The sequence below is a fragment of the Herpailurus yagouaroundi genome, unplaced genomic scaffold (genome assembly GCF_014898765.1).
Source record: "Herpailurus yagouaroundi ecotype Mexico unplaced genomic scaffold, PumYag 28, whole genome shotgun sequence".
NCBI lineage: Eukaryota > Metazoa > Chordata > Mammalia > Carnivora > Felidae > Herpailurus > Herpailurus yagouaroundi.
In genome coordinates this window covers 97,869,929-97,889,897 of record NW_024412376.1, presented here as the reverse complement: position 1 = coordinate 97,889,897, position 19,969 = coordinate 97,869,929, and the positions used below count along the sequence as shown (strand labels likewise).

Below are 19,969 nucleotides of genomic sequence, written 5' to 3'. Positions count from 1 at the left end.
TTTTTTAAAGATGAAAATTGCTTCAGGATAGATGTTGACCATTCCTGTAATTTAAAAGGCTATTTTGCAAAATATTTAAAAACAACTACAAAAATTGTGTTTACAACAGCTGAGGCAGAGACTGGGAACTCTGATTAAAAAATATATATATCTGTCTTATGTGTATCTTCGTGTAATTAGAATTCATTAAAATTGAAAAATGATACCTATTTTACATATAATTGAATATTTCTTTTATCATCCAGGAAAGATTTAATGCTGATGTGGTAATAAAGCATGGCATGCTGAAGGCATTGGAGTTAGGTGGTTTCAAAACCCAGAGATGTATTTTCTCATAGTTCTGGAGGCTGAGTTCAGAGGCCATGGTCCCTCTGAAACCTGTAGGGAAATCATACTGTGCATCTTCCTGCTTCTGGTGGTTTGCTGGCAATCTTCCTTGGTTTGTAGCTATATCACTCCAATCTCTGTCGTCATTGTCGCCTGTGTTCTTGCTTCGTGTCTCTGTGTTCATGGCCATCCTTTCATAAGGACACATATTGGACTAGGGGCCACCCTACACCAGTGTGACCTCATCTTAAGTAATTATATCTACAATAACTATATTTCCAAATAAAGTCATATTCCTAGGCAGTGGGGGTTAGGACTTCAAAATATCCTTTTGGGGCCCTTCTAATCTCTTCTCCAGCCAGTGGCTCTTCAGCCTAGCACTGCTTTTGCCATGGCCCTCAGTGATGTTGGTGTGCAAAAGCAGATTAAGCATATGATGGCTTTTATTGAACAAGAATCCAATGAGAAAGCAGAAGAAATAGATGCAAAGGCAGAGGAAGTGTTCAACATTGAGAAAGGTTGTCTTGTGCAAACCCAAAGACTGAAGATAATGGAATACTATGAGAAAAAAGAAAAGCAGATTGAGCAGGAGGAGAAAATTCAGATGTTTAATTTGATGAACCAAGCAAGACTCAAAGTCCTCAGAGCGAGAGAAGACCTTTTTACAGACCTACTACTAAATGAAGCAAAACAGAGACTCAGCAAAGTGGTAAAAGATACAACCAGGTACAAAGTGCTGCTGGATGGATTTGTCCTCCAGGGTTTGTGCCAATTGTTGGAGCCCAGAATGATGATTGTTCATTGCAGGAAACGGGATTTCCCTCTGGTAAGGGCTGCAGTGCAAAAAGCGATTCCTATGTACAAAATTGCCACCAAAAAAGATGTTGATGTCCAAATTGGTCGGAACTACCTGCCTGAGGAAATAGCTGGTGGATTGAGATCTATAATAGGGATCATAAAATATGAGCTTCCAATCCCCTAGAAAGCCGGCTGGATCTCCTAGTCCCTCAGATGATGCCAGAAGGGGAGGTTTATTTGGTGCAAATGCCAACAGGAAGTTTTTGGACTGAACCTTTGGGAGAGGTGGAGTTGATCCACTGCTCTCCTGCTATGATGTGGAAGTTCCTGATATTTGAAGAAACAAGATACTTGTGTGGCTCCCTCTTCACTAATAGTATGTATTTATCAGTGGATACTTTTCTGTAGCTAATGCCCCTGGTGCAATTGTTAACAATGAGAGAAAGTTTCACTTAATGTAGTCAGGAAACCTACTTCTAGCTTATCTAAAAGTAGCACAGCTGTCATTTACTTCTGTAGCATAAAGGTGAGGGTATCAGATGCTGGTTACAGGAGCTTCACTAAGTCTTCTGCTTTTCCTCTGGTTTCAGTTCTCTAGCCTAGAGGGTGAAGTGTGGTGTTCTCTAATATTAAGTCTCTCCTTTTAGGCTTAAAATGCCTAGAGTGCGGGCATGCATTCCTTCCAGCAGTAGTAGCTTCGCTGTTAACCTATTTGGGCCTAGAAGTATTCCTCATCTGTAAATGTGATACAAAATAGAAGCTATGAATATGTTTTATTTATTGAAACAAAAGATTTACATGGAAAAATTTATCTTTTTGGGACACAATTTAACCCATAATAGGCAGTCTGGGTTCTCTTCTCATTTCTCCACTAATTAACCATGTAACCTTTGGCAAATTACTTAGCCTCACTGGGCTTCAATTGTAACATGTAGATAGTTATAGTTCTATAGCATTGTGCTATAAGGATGAAACGAGATACTGCTTGGCAAAATGCCTGGCACATAGTAAGTACAAGTACATATTAGTCATTCTCCTAGTTATTGTTATTTAGGTTGTTATTTTTATTGCTGTTGTAGTTGGAGATACTATAGCTTAGTACCTGACCCATTCTAGTTGCTCATTAAATGTTAAATTTCAGTCACTCAGAGCCATTCTAACTTGTGTACTGTGGATGTTGAAAATGCTGTCAGAGAATACTCAACTATAGAGTGGTTGAAGTTACTATATTTTACTAAAGGTTTGCCATCTGGATGCTAAAGGATTTTTTAATTTACCATGTCTTTCATAATTGTTTGGAAATGTAGGGGAGCCCTAGGCTAATTTAGCAATGTAGGTCATGAATAATTAATTGAATTGAAGTTCAAGGAAGCTGAGTCCTGATCAGTTTTCTCTATATCTTGTCATAATTTTTTTTAAAAAAGAAAAAGGCTATTTAATTTATATGTAACAAATACAAAGCTAAGACTATTAGATATTATATGATAATGATGATCCATTTTTTGATCCAGAAGAGGGGCTGAGAAAGGTTAAATTATTTCCTATTGTCACAAGGAAGTGCAAATGAATTAGAGGCTAATTAAAATCAGTACTCCATCATCCAGTAATTCCACTACTGGGTGTTTACCCAGAGAAAAGAAAAACACAAATTTGAAAAGCTATATGCACCCCGATGTTTATTGTAGCATTATTTACACTAACCAAGATATGGATGCAACCCAAGATGAATGCATAAAGATGTGGTATATATATACATATGTGTATGGATAGATAGATATATAGATAATGGAATATAACTCAATTATAAAAAAGAATGAGATCTTGCCTTTTGGGACAATATGAATGCACCTAGAGAGTATAATGCTAAATGAATTAAGACAGAGAAACACAAATACTATGTAATTTTACTCATATGTGGAACTTAAGAAACAAAACAAATGTACAAACAAAGAAAAAAGACAAAAAATCATACTCTTAAATACAGAGAACAAACGAATGGCTGCCAAAGGGAAGGTGAGTGGGGGGAGGGGTGAAATAGATAAGGGGGATTAAGAGTACACTTATCATGATGAACACAGTGTCATGTATAGAAATGTTGAATCATTACAGTAAAGCCTTGGTTTGCGAGCATAATTCGTTCCAGAAACATTCCCATAATCCAAAGCACTTGTGTATCAAAGCAAATTTCCCCATAAGAAATAATGGAAACTCAAGTGTTTTGTTCCACAACCTAAAAATATTCCTATAAAAATGATTACAATACTGTAATATAATACAAAACAATAAAGAAAATATAAAATATAAAGACAAATAAACAAATCAACCTGCAGTTAATCTTTGAAAACTTTTGTGGCTGGTGTTTGGGAGACACGGGAGAGGAAAGGTGGGTTATTGTGTAGGATGACTTTCACTATCACTGACAGAATCACTGCTATCTATTGGCTCAATGGAATCTTTTTCTTTTCATGCAACTTTAACAAGGAACCTATCCAATGACCTAGAATGAAATAAAGCATTCCTTAACTTACTCTTACATGGAAAAGCAAAAAAAAACTGTCCATAGGTGCTTTGAAGGGACAAAAAATACACTAGTGCTAGTTGTGGGTACCTTCCAGCGTTCTGAAAAATCACTGGGATTTTTCTGCCAAACGCTACTGCCTGGGACTAAACAGCTGAGCATGGAGATGATCACCCACAATCCTGCATCGAGAGAGAGAGAGAGAGAGAGAGAGAGAGAGAGAGAGAGAGGGAGAGAGAGAGGGAGAGAGAGAGAAAAGAACAATTGTCTCAATTGTGATCATGTGGCATTCAGTGTCATATACTATGTGTATTGCAAGACATCACTCTTCTTTTTATTTTATTTTTTAATTTATATCCAAATTAGCATATAGTGCAACAGTGATTTCAGGAGTAGATTCCTTAATGCCCCTTACCCATTTAGCCTATACCCCATCCCAAAACCCCTCCAGTAACCCTGTGTTTGTTCTCCATACTTAAGAGTCTCTTATGTTTTGTCCCCCTCCCTGTTTTTATATTATTTTTGCTTCCCTTCCCTGATGTTCATCTGTTCTGGGTCTTAAAGTCCTCATATGAGTGAAGTCATATATTTGTCTTTCTCTGACTAATTTCGCTTAGCATAGTACCCTCTAGTTCCATCCACGTAGCTGCAAATGGCAAGATTTCATTCTTTTTCATTGCTGAGTAATACTCCATTGTGTGTATGTATGTATGTATATATATACACACACACATATATATATATACATATATACATATACATATATACATATACATATATATATATATACATATATATATATATACACACACCACATACACACACACACACACACACACATACAACATCTTCTTTATCCATGCATCCATCGATGGACATTTGGGCTCTTTCCATACTTTGGCTATTGTTGATAGTGCTACTATAAACATGGGGGTGCATGTTCCCCTTAGAAACAGCATGCTTGCATCCCTTGGATAAATACCTAGTAGTGCAATTTCTGGGTCGTAGGTAGTTCTATTTTTAATTTTTTGAGGAACCTCCATACTGTTTTCCAGAGTGGCTGCATCAGCTTGCATTCCCACCAGCAGTGCCAAAGAGATCCTCTTTCTCTGCATCCTCTCCAACATGTTTTGTTGCCTGAGTTGTTAATGTTAGCTATTCTGACAGGTGTGAGATGGTATCCCATTGTGGTTTTGATTTGTATTTCCCTAATGATGAGTGATGGTGAGCATTTTTTCATGCGTCGGTTGGCCATCTGGATGACTTCTTTGGAGAAGTGTCCATTCATGTCTTTTGCCCATTTCTTTCACTGGATTATTTGTTTTTTGGGTGTTGAGTTTGGTAAGTTCTTTGTAGATTTTGGACACTAAAGGGTTAGTGTCCCTGATATGTCATTTGCAAATATCTTCTCCGATTCTGTCAGTTGCCTTTTAGTTTTGCTGACTGTTTCCTTTGCTGTGCAGAAGCTTTTTATTTTGATGAGGTCCCAAGAGTTCATTTTTGCTTTTGTTTCCCTTGCCTCTGGAGACGTGTTGAGTAAGAAGTTGCTGCGGCCAAGATCAAAGAGGTTTTGGCCTGCTTTCTCCTCAAGGATTTTGATGGCTTTCTGTCTTACATTGAGGTCTTTCATCCATTTTGAGTTTATTTTTGTGTATGGTGTAAGAAAGTGGTCCAGGATCATTCTTCTGCATGTTGCTGTCCAGTTTTCCCAGCACCACTTGCTGAAGAGACTGTCTTTATTCCATTGGATATTCTTTCCTGCTTTGTCAAAGGTTAGTTGGCCATACGTTTGTGGGTCCGTTTCTGGGTTCTCTATTCTGTTCCATTGATCTGAGTGTTTGTTCTTGTGCCAGTACCAAACTGTCTTGATGATTACAGCTTTGTAGTATAGCTTTAAGTCTGGGATTGTGATGCCTCCTGCTTTGGTTTTCTTTTTCAGGATTGCTTTGGCTATTCGGGTTTTTTCTGGTTCCATACAAATTTTAGATTATTTTTTCTAGCTCTGTGAAGAATGCTGGTGTTATTTTGATAGGGATTGCATTGAATATGTAGATTGCTTTCGGTAGTATTGACATTTTAACAATATTTGTTCTTCCTATCCAGGAGCATGGAATCTTTTTCCATTTTTTTTTTTTGTGTCTTCTTCAATTTCTTTGATAAGCTTTCTATAGTTTTCAGTGTATAGATTTTTCACCTCTTTGGTTAGATTTATTCCTAGGTATTTTATCGTTTTTGGTGCAATTGTAAATGGGATCGATTCCTTGATTTCTCGTTCTGTTGCTTCATTGTTGGTGGAAAGGAATGCAACCGACTTCTGTGCATTGATTTTATATCCTGCAACTTTGCTGAATTCATGAATCAGTTCTAGCAGGTTTTTTTGGTGGAAACTTTTGCATTTTCCATATACAGTATCATGTAAGACATTGCTCTTTTATAAAGTTAAAATTTATTAGAAATGTTTGCTTGTCTTGTGAAACACTTGCAGAGCAAGTTACTTGCAATCCAAGGTTTTACTGTATATTGTACTCCTGAAACTAATATAACATGGTATGTTAATTATAAGTCAGTTAACAAAGGGTGGGAGAAATCAGTATGCTGTCAATTGTTCACACTCCAGAGGACAGAGTGCTGAAGGATTTGAGTGTATTCTCAGGTTAGGTGTATGAATCATCTCAACCAACTCATGGTTAGCTCTGGCTTACATTTCCTGCCCCTTAGATTAATTTGGCTTTGTCTCTGCTTTGTCAATCTTCAACACTTCTCTGTCACTCCTGCCTTTTACCTCCTGCTCTATAGGAGGTAGCAGATAATAGCTACTAGACCTTTACTTATTCATAGGAATATCTCAATCAAGAGGTGATTTTTCAGGGAATTTTCCATCTAACTCCAAAAGAGGTTGGGAAAGAAATTTATTAGATTCTGTCAGTTCATAAGTGGCTGCCAAACCTCCAGTGGACAGCTTGAGTGAAGAGGAAGTGTATCGGAAGTGAAGAGGAATCAAGCATGATCGGCCACCAGAGGAGACATAAATCTTTTCCCAGTTGCTGCCATGTCAGCCACGTGGAGATTCTTCCTTCAGTGTTCATTTTGGCCACTGGGACTACTAATATGCCCTCACTGGTCAGCTAACCATAATTTTTAACCCACTTACAAAAGCAGTACAAAATAATCATAGCGCACCACATTTAAGAGAAACATTTTCTTTTGTTCAATTTTTCAGTTCTCCTATCCAGCTGCCTAAATAAATACGCTCAGTTTAGAACTACTTCCTTTTTCTCTTTAGAGGTTTCTTGTAGTTTTTTCTTTAATTACTTGATTGCACATATATATATATCTGGTCTTTAGTCATGAATCTTTGCTGAAGACAGAAAACCAATTTGAAATAATTTTAACACAGAGAGGAATTTGTCAGCTCATATAAGCAAATGGTAGGAGGGGTTGGTGTGGAAGTAACATTAGGGTTGACTGGGTCTGGGGGTTGACTGCTGTCAGGATTCTTCACATTTATCTCTTTCATCTCAGTGTGATGGTTCTTATCTCTGAGACTGTATTCTCCATCAGTAAGGGAACCTTCTGTAGGAAGACATCATTCACATTCCTACAGCCTGACAAGGAGAAAAGAAGAGTTTTGTTCTCCTAGCACAAGCTTGGGCAATCTCAACAGGCTCCGATTAGCTCAGCTCAGTAGAATATGTACATCCAACCGATTGGGGCTCAGTCATAGTCAGCTATGTGACCAGGGGAAAATGTTTTGAAAGAATAGGTGACATTTGGGGTGCCTGGGTATTTCAGTCAATTAAGACTCCAACTCTTGACTTCAACTCAGGTCTTGATCTCAAGGTTTGTGAGCTCAAGACCCACATTGGGCTCTGCTTGGGATTATCTCTCTTTTTCAAATAAATAAATAAATGAAGTTAAAAAAAGAAAATATTAATTAAGAAAAGGATAGGTGATATTTGGGTACTAAAATAATAAATGCCCAATGTATCTGAGATTGTGAAATGCTTTCTTATCTATTGCTTTGGTTTTTTTCCACAATTTTTTCCCCTTTTGGGATGGGTTCTCTTCTCCACTCTTCAGATTGCCTGATTCTGGTTTCTTTATAATTTTGATGTCTGCATGAGAGGTTTGACCTAAGTCACAGTTGCAGTGTCCTCTCTTGTTCTATTTGAGAGTTGTCATGACAGGGGTCCTAATGTGTGTATGTTGCTTTTACCTCCAATTTGTTCTCACATAAATGACCTGAATTCCTGTTTTCTGTCTGTGGAAATTAGGTTCTAGTCAGTCTTATTGAAAGTCTTTGTGGAGTGGTCCATTGTCATACAATTCCCACAACTTTTACTCTTTATGATGCAAGTTCCCTCTTTCAGCATAATACTTCACACACAGTGTATCCCTTTTCTTTTCTAGTGTTAATTCTTGGTCACATTGTTCACCTTTTCCATATTCAGTAACTAATCATATCCCCAGCAGTTCTCTTGTATAGGTAATCCATTTATTTTTTAATGAGTTTAAGAATGAGATATTTGGATTGCCTTTTGCAGCAATACATTAACTATCACATATAATTTTATCTACTGCTTTGCTTATGCAAAATGTCAGTCACAGTGAGTCTTAGAGCTATTACATAAATTGATTTATATTTTCTAAAATTCTCATGTCAGTAGCACTTTATTAGATATTTATGAGAGTCTGAAAATGCAAGATAAATTATGGAGTTAGATGGGTAACAAAGGTATTATAGTATTCTTTCCATATTCATAGAGGCTAATTTATAGAGGGCCATTCTAATAGACTGTTCTGCAGATATTTATTCAAATCACTAAATGCTCTCCTCTTTTCTAAGTTCCTTCACATCATCTTTCTCTAGTGAGAGAAGCAGCCTCATTCAGGTTCTTTGACCTTTTACTCCTCTCTCAAATGTCTTCTCATCTCCTTTCCCACAGGAGGATTTGTCCATGACACAAAACTATTTGTTGGCAGCTGCAGGAGAAATTGCTATCTATAGATGGGAGCAAGAAAAAAAGGGAGCTAGCACAAATGAATAGCATTGGGAAGGAAAACACATTAAAACTACAGATACAAAAGGGATTTAAAGTTTGTAGGAGAGTAGCATGACCAGATGGCAGTAATAACTTGAAGTTTTAGATGAAATAGATAATTTTCTAACAAAATATAAATTATTAACCTAGCCTCAAAAAATAGAAATCATGAATAAATCAGTAACCATGAAAGAAATAAAATTAATGGTAAAATGTCTTGCCCTTCTTCCACACCAATCTTCAAATAACAATCCCAGATATTTATAGGCATAATTTTAAAAACCTTCAAGAGCAGAAAATGTCTATCTTAGGCAAACTGAGTCAGACACTCAAAATCGGAAATCTAACTGAACCACTTTATGCAGCTTGTATAACTTTGATGTTAAAAATGGATATAAGGATAAGAATAAGAAATAGTATAGTATATTTTCATGTATGACTATAAAAGCAAAAACCTTAATGTACCATTGACAAAATATTTTCAGCAGTGTATAAAAAACTACATGATAGCCAAAAGATTATCCAAATCCAAAAATGCAAAGATGGTTCAATTTCAGACACCTGTAAAATTTAGGAGAAAATTTCATATGGTTTCTCAACAGAGAAAAAGCGTTCGGTACAATTCAACACTCAATTATGATATAAACTCTTGGTAAACTAAGGATAGAGAAAATTTTCTACTATTTTGGAAAGAGATATCTATCAAAAACCTCCTACAAATGTTATTGTTATTTAGAAAAACTTATAAACATTCCTGTTCAAGTCAGCAACAGGATAAGAAATCTGTGATTATCCCCATTATTCAGCTGGATGTCCTAGTCAAATTTAAAAGGCAAGAAAAATAAGACATGCAGGAACTTAAAAGGAAAAGAAAAAATTACAAATAATGAAACTGACTAAGTAGAAAATCCAAGAGAAGCATTAGATATATGATTAGAATAATTTAGACATGAATTTGGCATGTTCACCAGTTTCAAGATTAATATACATAAAATAGTAGCATTCCTGGAAATCAGCAATTAACTAACTAGAAAATGTTAGAGGAAAAAATACACACCATTTATGATAGGCAAAATAGTGACCCCCCAATTGACTGTTCACCCTGAAACTTGTGAATACGTTACTTTAGCTGGAAAATGAGGAATTCAGTTTATAGGTGGAATTAGGTTTAAAATAAAGGGATTATCCTGGATTATCCAGAAGATTTCAATGTCATCACAAGTGTCCTTCAAATATGAAAGAAAGAGGGAGAGGAGTCAGTATCAGAGTGATGGAGAAAGACTCTGCCTGCCATTGTTGGCGTTCAAGATGGAAGCAGACTGCCAAAGAATATTGGCAACCTTTAGAAGATGGAATAGGTAAGAAAGAGGATTCTTCCCTAGAGCTGCTCAGTGTGGAAAAAGATAGCTGGCCTTTTTGCTCCTGCTAAGGTTCCTGAATGAAGCTCCCTTCTCTTTTCCTTTCAATCTTCCACACTCAAAGACCTGCAGGGCTCAGACTTCTGGTCACTTCCCTACTTGGGCTCCTGGGGTTCTGAGAAATTAGGCTTATGTAGGGGAAACACACAGGGATTTCTTCTCAGATATAAGCCACTCACAGACCCAGTGACCCTTTGCATCAGGACTGGTAGAGAGAAAAGCGTTAACAGTGAAGAGAAAGGAAGCCCTAATTAAACTTGTCTAAAGCCCTTGTCCAGTGACCTATTGACTACAAACTCAGACTGGCTCAGCTGACCCACTGGATCATGTGTTGCCTCTGCATTAATAAAATATATGGAATTATTTTAAATTTGTGATAAAAGTGATAATTTTTGTGTTAATTTTTTTTATTTAAAAGTAATACAACCTGTCTCAGTTTGGGTGTTCCCAAAGCAGACCCTGAAACAAGGATTTGAGTGAAGATCATTTGTGGGGAGGTGATCCAAGGAAGCCTGTTGAAGAAGTGAAGCCAGACATGGGAGAAAGAAAAGGCAATGAAGGGTGCTTATGGAGAAGGTGATGGCTCTGAGCAGCTGGGTCTCAATCCTGCTGGGAATTCTCTGAGAGATGATGTATTCTTCAGAATTAACTTATGTAGGAAGCTTGAGCCTAGGCTTTATTATTCAGAACTTTTAGTCTGTACTGCATGGGTGAACCAAACATGCTCTTATGATCCAAAAAATCCTCAAAGCAGAGGAATTTTGCAATTCCTCCCCCCAAAATCTTTTTCTTTTAATGTTTATTTGTTTTTGAGAAAGACAGAGACAGAGAGTGAGTGGGGGAGTGGGAGGGGCAGAAAGAGAGGGAGACACAGAATCTGAAGCAAGCTCCAGGCTCTGAGCTGTCAGCACAGAGCCCAACCTGGGTCTCAAACTCACAAGCTGCAAGATCATGACCTGAGCCAAAGTCGGATGCTTAACCGACTGAGCCGTCCAGGCACTCCGTCCTCAAGTCTTTTTTACATGTACCTTAGTAAATCTTTTAACTCATTTTATAAAGTTTATTTATTTATTTTGAGAGAGAGGGAAGGAGAATGAGAGCACTAGCACAGAGTTGGGGGGCATCGAGAGAGGGAGAGAGAGAATCCCAAGCAGACTCCACACCATCAATGCCAAGCAGATGCAGGGCTGAGCCTGATGTGGGGCCATGCTTGATGTGGAGCTCAAACTCACAAACTGCTAGATCATGACCTAAACTAAAGTCAGATGCTTAACTGACTGAGCCACTCAGGTACCCCTAATTTGAATTTGTCTTACTTTGAGAATTCCATCTTTTTTTTATTTTTGTGGGCCAGGAAATTTGTATACCTTTTTTGGTGGGTCAAATTTATATTTTTGTGCATTTTTTTCTATTGGGATTTTGGTATTTTTATTTCTCAATTTCCAAGAGCTTTTACATATTAAAGTGGCAAATTGAAAATTTATTCTTCATGATACACATTGCAAATGTCTTCTCTGTCATTCATCTTTTGACTAATCAAAAAGTCATGCAAAAGTTTTTTCTTTAATTTTATATTATTTAATTTATCAAATGTTTATTGGATTTGAATTTTAAATTATAATTAGAAAGGCTTTCCATGTATCTACATTTTCTTCTAGTACTTGTATGTTTTTTTGTTTGTTTTTGTTTGTTTTAACATTTAGATATCTAATTCATTTGGAGTTTATTGTGGTATATGGTGTGAGGTAGGATTCACTTTTATGTTTTTCCAAATAGGTATCCAATTTCCCCAACCTCAGTTTTAAAAAAGTCCGACCTTTTCCCCAGTGATTTCAGATGACACTTTTATCATGTAACAAGTTTCCATGGTGCTTGGGTCCATTTCTGAGTTTTTTCTTTTTTTCTGTTAGTTTGTAAATACATGGACCAATACCTTATTGTTTTAAACAAAGAGAGGCTTCAGAATATATTTAAACCTGTATATTTAGCATGTTTAGTTAATACACTACCATATAACTATAATAATTCAATAAAACATAATTTCCTTCACCTAACCCTTATTTTTGGACAATTAGGATTTTCCTTCCAACTTTAACAACAAATATTGCTATCACATTATCTTTGCCTATGTAGCATTTCCAAATATTATATGATGATGGACTTTTTAATGATTCTTTATGTTGATTTCTAAATTGTTCTTCAAAACAGAATGTCCAATACATGGCTCTCATAAAATTAAAACATTTTACATTAAAAATATTTTTAAAAAGTTGTTACTTTAGTAGCCAAAGGCTAACTGATGTATATACTTTTTAGATCATTAAAAGGGTTATTTTCTCATATATTCATTCACTAAGTATAATTTCTTCTTTGTGACTTGCTTTACACTGTTGCTTTTTATTTCATTGTCTTCTTGTTGATTTATATGAACTTGCATATAAAGATATTAATCTTTCATCAATCATGCTTACTGCAATGCTTACCCAGTTTATTAAATTTTTAATGTTATTTGCATTTTGTCAGGCTGATGTTTTATACTTCAGGTTGAAAAACTGATTCTTTACTTTTATTATTTCATTAGTCATTTATAAAATAATTTCTCTTTTAGGAGTTGGTATGTATTTATATTTTTCAATGAATACTTAATATTTATTGGAAATACAAGAACAAAGAACAATTCTAACTTGCCTGGTGATTTCCATCCCCAGACTCATAATGTAGATTTGAAGCAGAAAATTAGGAGGCAGAGTGATATTACAAACACAAACTCTGACAGCTTTAAGAAGTGGCTCTGATGAAAGGAGAAGAGACTTTCTAAAAATATCACGCAGAAATCCTAAAAATTATAGCAATTTAAGGCCATTGAAGGTAGAGCAAACAGACCTAGCAAAGTGTCCACTTAGCAAATTACCCTAAACTGGTGTTCATAAAGTGATTGCAGAGTTATGAAAATAATAAATGATGTCCAGGTTATCATGGGGGAAGAATAAATAAATATACAAGATGTTATTAGAGACATTTCTAACTCAAATAATTTTTAAAAAGTGCTTAAAAAGTGTAAAATCCTTAGCCAACCAGAAAAATTGGCTATGAAGAATGACTTTGTTCCCAGGGGTACCAGTTAGATGACATGTTATAACAATTATTTGTCACCTGTTTTATATGTCTTCCTAGATTTTAAACTCCTCAGGAATAAGGATCATGATTTACTCTTCAATTCCTTTTTTTTTTTTTAATTTTTTTTCAATGTTTATTTATTTTTGGGACAGAGAGAGACAGAGCATGAACAGGGGAGGGGCAGAGAGAGAGGGAGACACAGAATCGGAAACAGGCTCCAGGCTCTGAGCCGTCAGCCCAGAGCCCGACGCGGGGCTCGAACTCCCGGACCGCGAGATCGTGACCTGGCTGAAGTCGGACGCTTAACCGACTGCGCCACCCAGGCGCCCCTTCAATTCCTTTTAAGTGGCATGTATTAATAGGGACTAAATGCCAGCTGAGCGCCATTGTTCTATATACTTATTTTTTAACCCACCTATTATACCACTTTCCCAGGAAGGAAACAAAAACGTGGAGAAGTTACACTTTCTACTCAAGGTAGATTTTGAGTCCCCTACTGTCTGGCTGTCCTCACAGGGCTAATTCCTTTCTCACGACACCTGGCATGGTATCATATATAGACTTCCTTAATGTTTGCAAAGTAAATAAGAAAATTAATTATTTTAATTATGAATTATTGTGACAGGTTGGAAATGGGTGACATGGTTTATAATTTTGTTGCAGAAACAAGACACACATGAAACGACACCTCAATGAAATCATTATTTAAGTTCATCATTTTAGTTACCTTTCTTAGAGCAACTGAATCAGCCCAGAAGCCTTTACAAAGAAGAAATTAGTTTCTCCTAGGACCTGAATGTATTTGTTTTTGTAAGAATACAGTTCTCATCAGTTGACACCAGGATCAAAGCAATATATGGTCACATGTTGGATGCCTTCACCCTTCCCTCCACTGGGTTCTTCACTGGGACTGACAATCTTTTAATCTTGTTGATTATAAAAGAGAAATGAGAGAATGTTTTTTTTGTCTGTCTTCAAAGTCCTCCCTGTCTGTGGTTTGTTGTCAAATGTTCTCCTACATCATTTTCCACATTCCATCTTGCAAAAATGTTTTTGTGGAGATGATGACTTTTGCATGTCACTTTTATACCTTTTCTGTCCATCTAAATATTGACACCTTCCTCCCCACCCCTGTCATTTTTAACAACTTTGGTGAGGTATGATATCATATTTTATGAGGATTTAAAAATATGCTTACTTAGTAAGATGTAGCTATTTGCACACTCTTCCTTTGTACTTGATTAATTATTGCTTCAAAAACATATTTGGCCTTCTTTCTCATCATAAACCAGCCAAGCAAGACAGATAGTGTATTAAAAAGAGGTTTAATTTCCACATTCAGTGTAGGAAAACATATATGATTTATGCAGTTTTGTGATGCAAAAGGTGAAAAGGTTGTCAGGGACTTCTCAAATGATTCATAACTCTGAAGGCCCAGGTGATGGAAGAAGGATATGGATAAGTCACTAGAGGCAATAATTTCTCAAATTACAATACCATTTTCTCAAGGAATACAGCAAATGTCAAAACTGATTACATTATCTACTTTGATTTCATTTTATATAAGAAACTCCTAATAGAGAGGGTGAGCATAGGTAATGTTCCCTTTGAGAAAGCCAATTCTGCCACAGTTTTCAATAATGTCTAATGTAGTACCAAGAACACAGTGGGTCCTCAATCAATAACAATTTGCAAATGCAGGCAATGATAAGGGGGAAAGGAAATTTCCTAACGATTTGTCCACATTCTGCCTTCTAATTTATACTAAAATACCTGTTGTCTTTTCTCTTACTTGTAAGGTATTTAACTCACTTAGGTCTCCTTTATCCATGTAGTGCCCAGTGCTACCAGTGTTGATTCAGAGGATAATCAGTTGAACATGTAAAATGCTTGGAGCAGGAAATCTTGAAGCTGCAGAAATGAATGAGCATTAATTGGACTTGGCTGGGCAAATATGGGGAAAAGGAAATATTAGGCAAGGTTAATGATTTGGCCAATGAAGTTGGTGAGAATGTGTAGTATACTTAGGAAACACTCAGGTAGATGACAATTATTCAAGTAGAAAGTGTGTTGGAGGAGTAGGAAAAAAAAATTAGAGGAGAATTTGAAGGCATGAAAGTTTGCTGAGAAAAACTATACCAAATTATAGTTTAAATTTTATTGGTTATAACATGCCTGCTTAAATGGTCTTTTTCCCAAGCCCTTTAACAATGGCCTCGATATCCTGACTCTCAAAGCATGCTCTTCTTAGTGATATTTCCAGTCTTTCGGTCACTCCTTCCCCCCTTTTAGCATCTCTCCCTACTGCTGATTCTAATATCCTCTCTATTCAGTTTATAAAACTAGTTGAGATTCATTTTAACTAATTGTTACCTGTTTAAAATGCTCTTAGGAGTACCTATTTTTCATGAGTCCCACAAGAAACTCTGCAGAAACTGTCTCATTATGACCCATTTAAGAGCCTGATAGAATTATCATTTATTAGTGACCATCAAGGACACGAACCAAAGTTAATGGCAAGCTGCTATGTTAGGAAGAAATACTTTGTATCAGAATGTCAGTGGAAAAACGAAAGCTATCAAGTTATTTAGCTCTCCTTTCGCAAATCATTCAAATGTTTTGTTACTGAACTGTAGAATTTTCTGAGAAGTTTATAGAAAATAGGAAATGATATGTATCTTAGTGTATAACAGTGCTGGTTTTCAATTCAGTTTGTGTTTGGATTCTAGAAAAATATGTTTGTGTCAGTTGTTCTGGCAAGTATTCAATTAGAACTTCATAAAAAAAGGATATAAAAATTCTAGGCAGGGGCGCCTGGGTGGCGCAGTCGGTTAAGCGTCCGACTTCAGCCAGGTCACGATCTCGCGGTCCGTGAGTTCGAGCCCCGCGTCAGGCTCTGGGCTGATGGCTCAGAGCCTGGAGCCTGTTTCCGATTCTGTGTCTCCCTCTCTCTCTGCCCCTCCCCCGTTCATGCTCTGTCTCTCTCTGTTCCAAAAATAAATAAACGTTGAAAAAAAAATTAAAAAAAAAATAAAAATTCTAGGCACCTGTTTTATTAGTACCTGAATATAGGGTAAGCCTGGAAAAGAAAAATAAGGTTCTTAATTGACCTTTGATTTATTCAAGAGCATTGTGAAGATCTATATACTTCCAATGGCACATTAATAAAATAAACCTTATAAATTTAGTCTAGCTCAATCATACATCTCGGAATATTTGTTTTGTTTTTGTTTTTTGATTTAAGTGATAAACTCAATTGATGAAACATCAAAATAGCAAATACCTAGCTTACTGCAAATCATTGTTTTCACAACACACTCTCCATAATATCGTATAAGTGTTGGTTTTGGTGTTAGAAGTAGTAGCAGCAGCAGCAGCAGCAGCAGCAGCAGCATTGTGGTCATGGTGATAATAGATATAGGCAATGTGTTGTTATTGATACTTATACTACTCTTTCTACATTATCTTTCCATTTACATGCATTCTTGTTTGGTCACGTACTGTTCTAGGTGTTTCATAAGGATTACCTGTAAACATCACAACAGCCTAACTAGGTAGATGGCCGTATTCCTCCTTTTCATAAGTAGAGACTGTAACTCAAAGAGCGTAAGTAATATGCCTAAGGTCTTAGAACTCATAACTTGGTAGAGTCAGAATTTGAATTCAGGATTTGGCTCCAAAACTCTTGCCTGTTTCAGTACACTGTGCTGTCCAGTTATCCTGTCTCATTTGTCCACAGGATACAAAGTGAGGGAATTGTACAATCATGTGATTTTTCTTCTTCCTTTGGGTCAGTTTAGAGGTACTATAGAGCTATAGTCTCACTTTTCCCCTTCATATTCAATTCATACAATCGGCTGTGTTAAGATCTCTCTGTCTGATGTGTGTATGTAAATAGCCTGCTAGTCACATGACCACATACCAGATGGGCTGGTCATTTGGCTCTTTGGCGGCTGACACACATCCAGGTGGCTCTGCCAGTCTTTGACATGGTAGAATGGTATCTGATGTATCCCGATAATGTTAGCTATTCAGTACTGAGAACAAAGGCTCATACATAAATGGAGACCACATTCTTTTCTCTGACAGTAAGGAAGGCCTCTGCTATTTAAGGATGCTTATTACATGTCTAACACGTCCCCATGTGTCATCTAATTTCACCGTTAACTCTAAAATGAAAATAATGTATTAAGTCACTTAAATTTTCTTTTGAGAACTAAAATACTTAATCAAGTACTATATGTGACTCCAGATTTCCCATTAAAAAAATAATTTACAATTGTAGCTTGCAGCCAGTCATATATGCCCCAGAGCACCTCCTCATTGCCATCCATTGCTATATCTCAAAGAACATAAACCCATTTTAGACATGACTTAATCAAATATGATTAGAGAAGCAGTCTGGAAGAGATAAACATATGCACTCCTGAAACAAATATAAATTTGTTATTTGTACCATTGACAACCTCACTAACATAAATGAAACTTTTCCTAAAGATTATACACTTTATTCTTTTCTTTCCCCTTCTTTAATTCATAAGGCAAATATGGCAAAGACTGTTAGTTGAGTCACTAATTTCTTTGTAATTGTTGCATGAAAGTATTGAGGGTCTTTCTAGATCTATTTAGGGAAGTTAGGGATCTGTGCTTCAATCTGATTATGTAACATGTTGGGTGCTTGTGTTCTCAGTAAGAACCCTTTGTGGGATTCACTGAGCTCATGTATGTGAAGTTCCTCTTCTTATGAAGCAATATAGCATTAAAGTTAAGATTGGGAATAAGGAATGGTATCTCCTTAAAGCCCATTATCTTGGTCAGTGTCATGATAGTATTCAGATTTGGAATTTATGTGAGATCCACAGGTAAATATTGCTGGCATGGTTTGCCTTCTGAGGTGGTGACATTTCCAAGCCAAGCCAAATTTGAATTATTTCCTATCCATCTAGTCTCAGAGATATACTCTATTTATCTTTTAGGATTCCAAAGTGGCTTTACAAAAACACAATACAAAATAGTTCGGAAATGCTTTTTGTCCCTTACCTTAAAGATAAATGGTGGGAAAGTGACACAATTGCAAAAATTTTACACTTAGCTAAAGATAATTGTGTAACTAGGAACAATTTGAAGGCGTAACGTTGAAAATGTAATTTTAGAGATTTTTAGCATGTTTAAAGGAGCATGTTAAATTTCTAAGTCGAATCATCACCCATAATAGGTAAATATAGTTAGCAATAAGGGTCACTTAGCTTGTAAGCATGTAAATGCCTTAAGAATGAGTTGGCAAAAAGACAGGTTATTTTTCTCCTCTCTGGAGGAAAGTTTATTGGCAAGAAAATGAGACAAAGTATTTAAAGAATTTGATTCTGCTGACTTTGTTACATTAGAATTAAATTTTATAGGAAATAGGTATGTCAGTAAATATATATTTTTTGACCCCATAACCTGTACTCATGATATAATTACATTGTGATGGGATCGATCCTTAAATAGATTGGCCATTTTCATGTAGACGTGGTGGTCAACAACCCAATTTTGTGCCTATGGTTTACATTTGTATATATAGACAGTTTTTTTTAGATATTGGATAATTTATCAGTTATTATGGGCTAAATTGAAGATAACAATATTCTCTATAGGTGTCATAGTTTTGCAAAGTGTGGTTTCCTTGTGTCAGAATTTTCTGGAATATTCTGCTGCAGAATCCTGACCTTCATTTTGGATCATTGAATCAGAATCTTGGGATGGGGCCACCTTTTCCCCAAATTCCTGAGTTATCTTAGATATTTCATATTTAATAACTGTATTCTTGGCATATTCTTTGATGTTACCTCTACTATTAGCCTGTGACTTAATAAACACTGAATACACACCGTATAAAATTTAACCATAATAGACTGGAATTTAGTTTAGTTAACTAAAGTTTCTATCGCAGAATTGTGGAGTTAATAATAATAGTATCTATCAAATATTGAACATATGAACATAAAACGATATCTTCTGGCCATTCAAGATCTGCAACTCTCACAGAAGCCCTGCATGGTGGATGATACTATTCCCATTTTGCATGTAGAAGACAGGTTAGAGGGGTGAGTAACTTGGATAAGGCCACACTCATAGTAAGAGATGACATTCGGATTTAAATCCAAAAATGACCTGGTTCAAAGCCTGTAATGGAATTACTATGACAGAGTGCCCATTTATGAATTCATAGCAGTGCACAGGGTCACAATGAGTTCATATGGTACTTTGATATGAAGTAGAAAATATTATTTTCATCCTTCATAAAGCTGTGGCCCATGTTGGGGTGCATGAGCAGAACATGGGGTAGATTTCACCTCTCTTCTCTCTTTCCTTCATGCCTCCCTGCAGTGAGGAACCTGAATCACTGCAGGTGGTGGCCTAGATGACACTTTTAGTGAGGAAATTTTAAGGCTCTCTAATATAGACCTAGTATCTTATAAGCACAAAATGCATGCTAGCAGACTAAAAATCCAGTGAATGTCACAGGCATGAAGAGAGGACAAAATTAAGAGCTTATTGATTGCCCAACTCTGTTAATTTATTTTGGTTTTCTGCAGGGTTCTTGTGAATGAAGTGGCTTTACATTCCTATTTTGTAACAGAGGATACTGAATGATCTCAACCTTTTAGAGTGCAGCCTAGTTTGACTTGGTTTCATTGGCATCTATATTATATGCACTATTTTATTAAAATTCAAGTTGTGACATTTTTAATACCAAAGGCAATATT

At 36.3% G+C, this 19,969-nt stretch overlaps 1 protein-coding gene and 1 pseudogene across 2 annotated transcripts in view; both read left to right on the top strand.

The window, feature by feature from the left end:
* ARHGAP24 (Rho GTPase activating protein 24) overlaps positions 1-19,969 on the top strand; it is a 662,096-nt gene that overhangs the window by 172,340 nt on the left and 469,787 nt on the right. The window lies entirely within an intron of this gene.
* Positions 681-1,922, top strand: LOC121033098 (V-type proton ATPase subunit E 1-like; annotated as a pseudogene).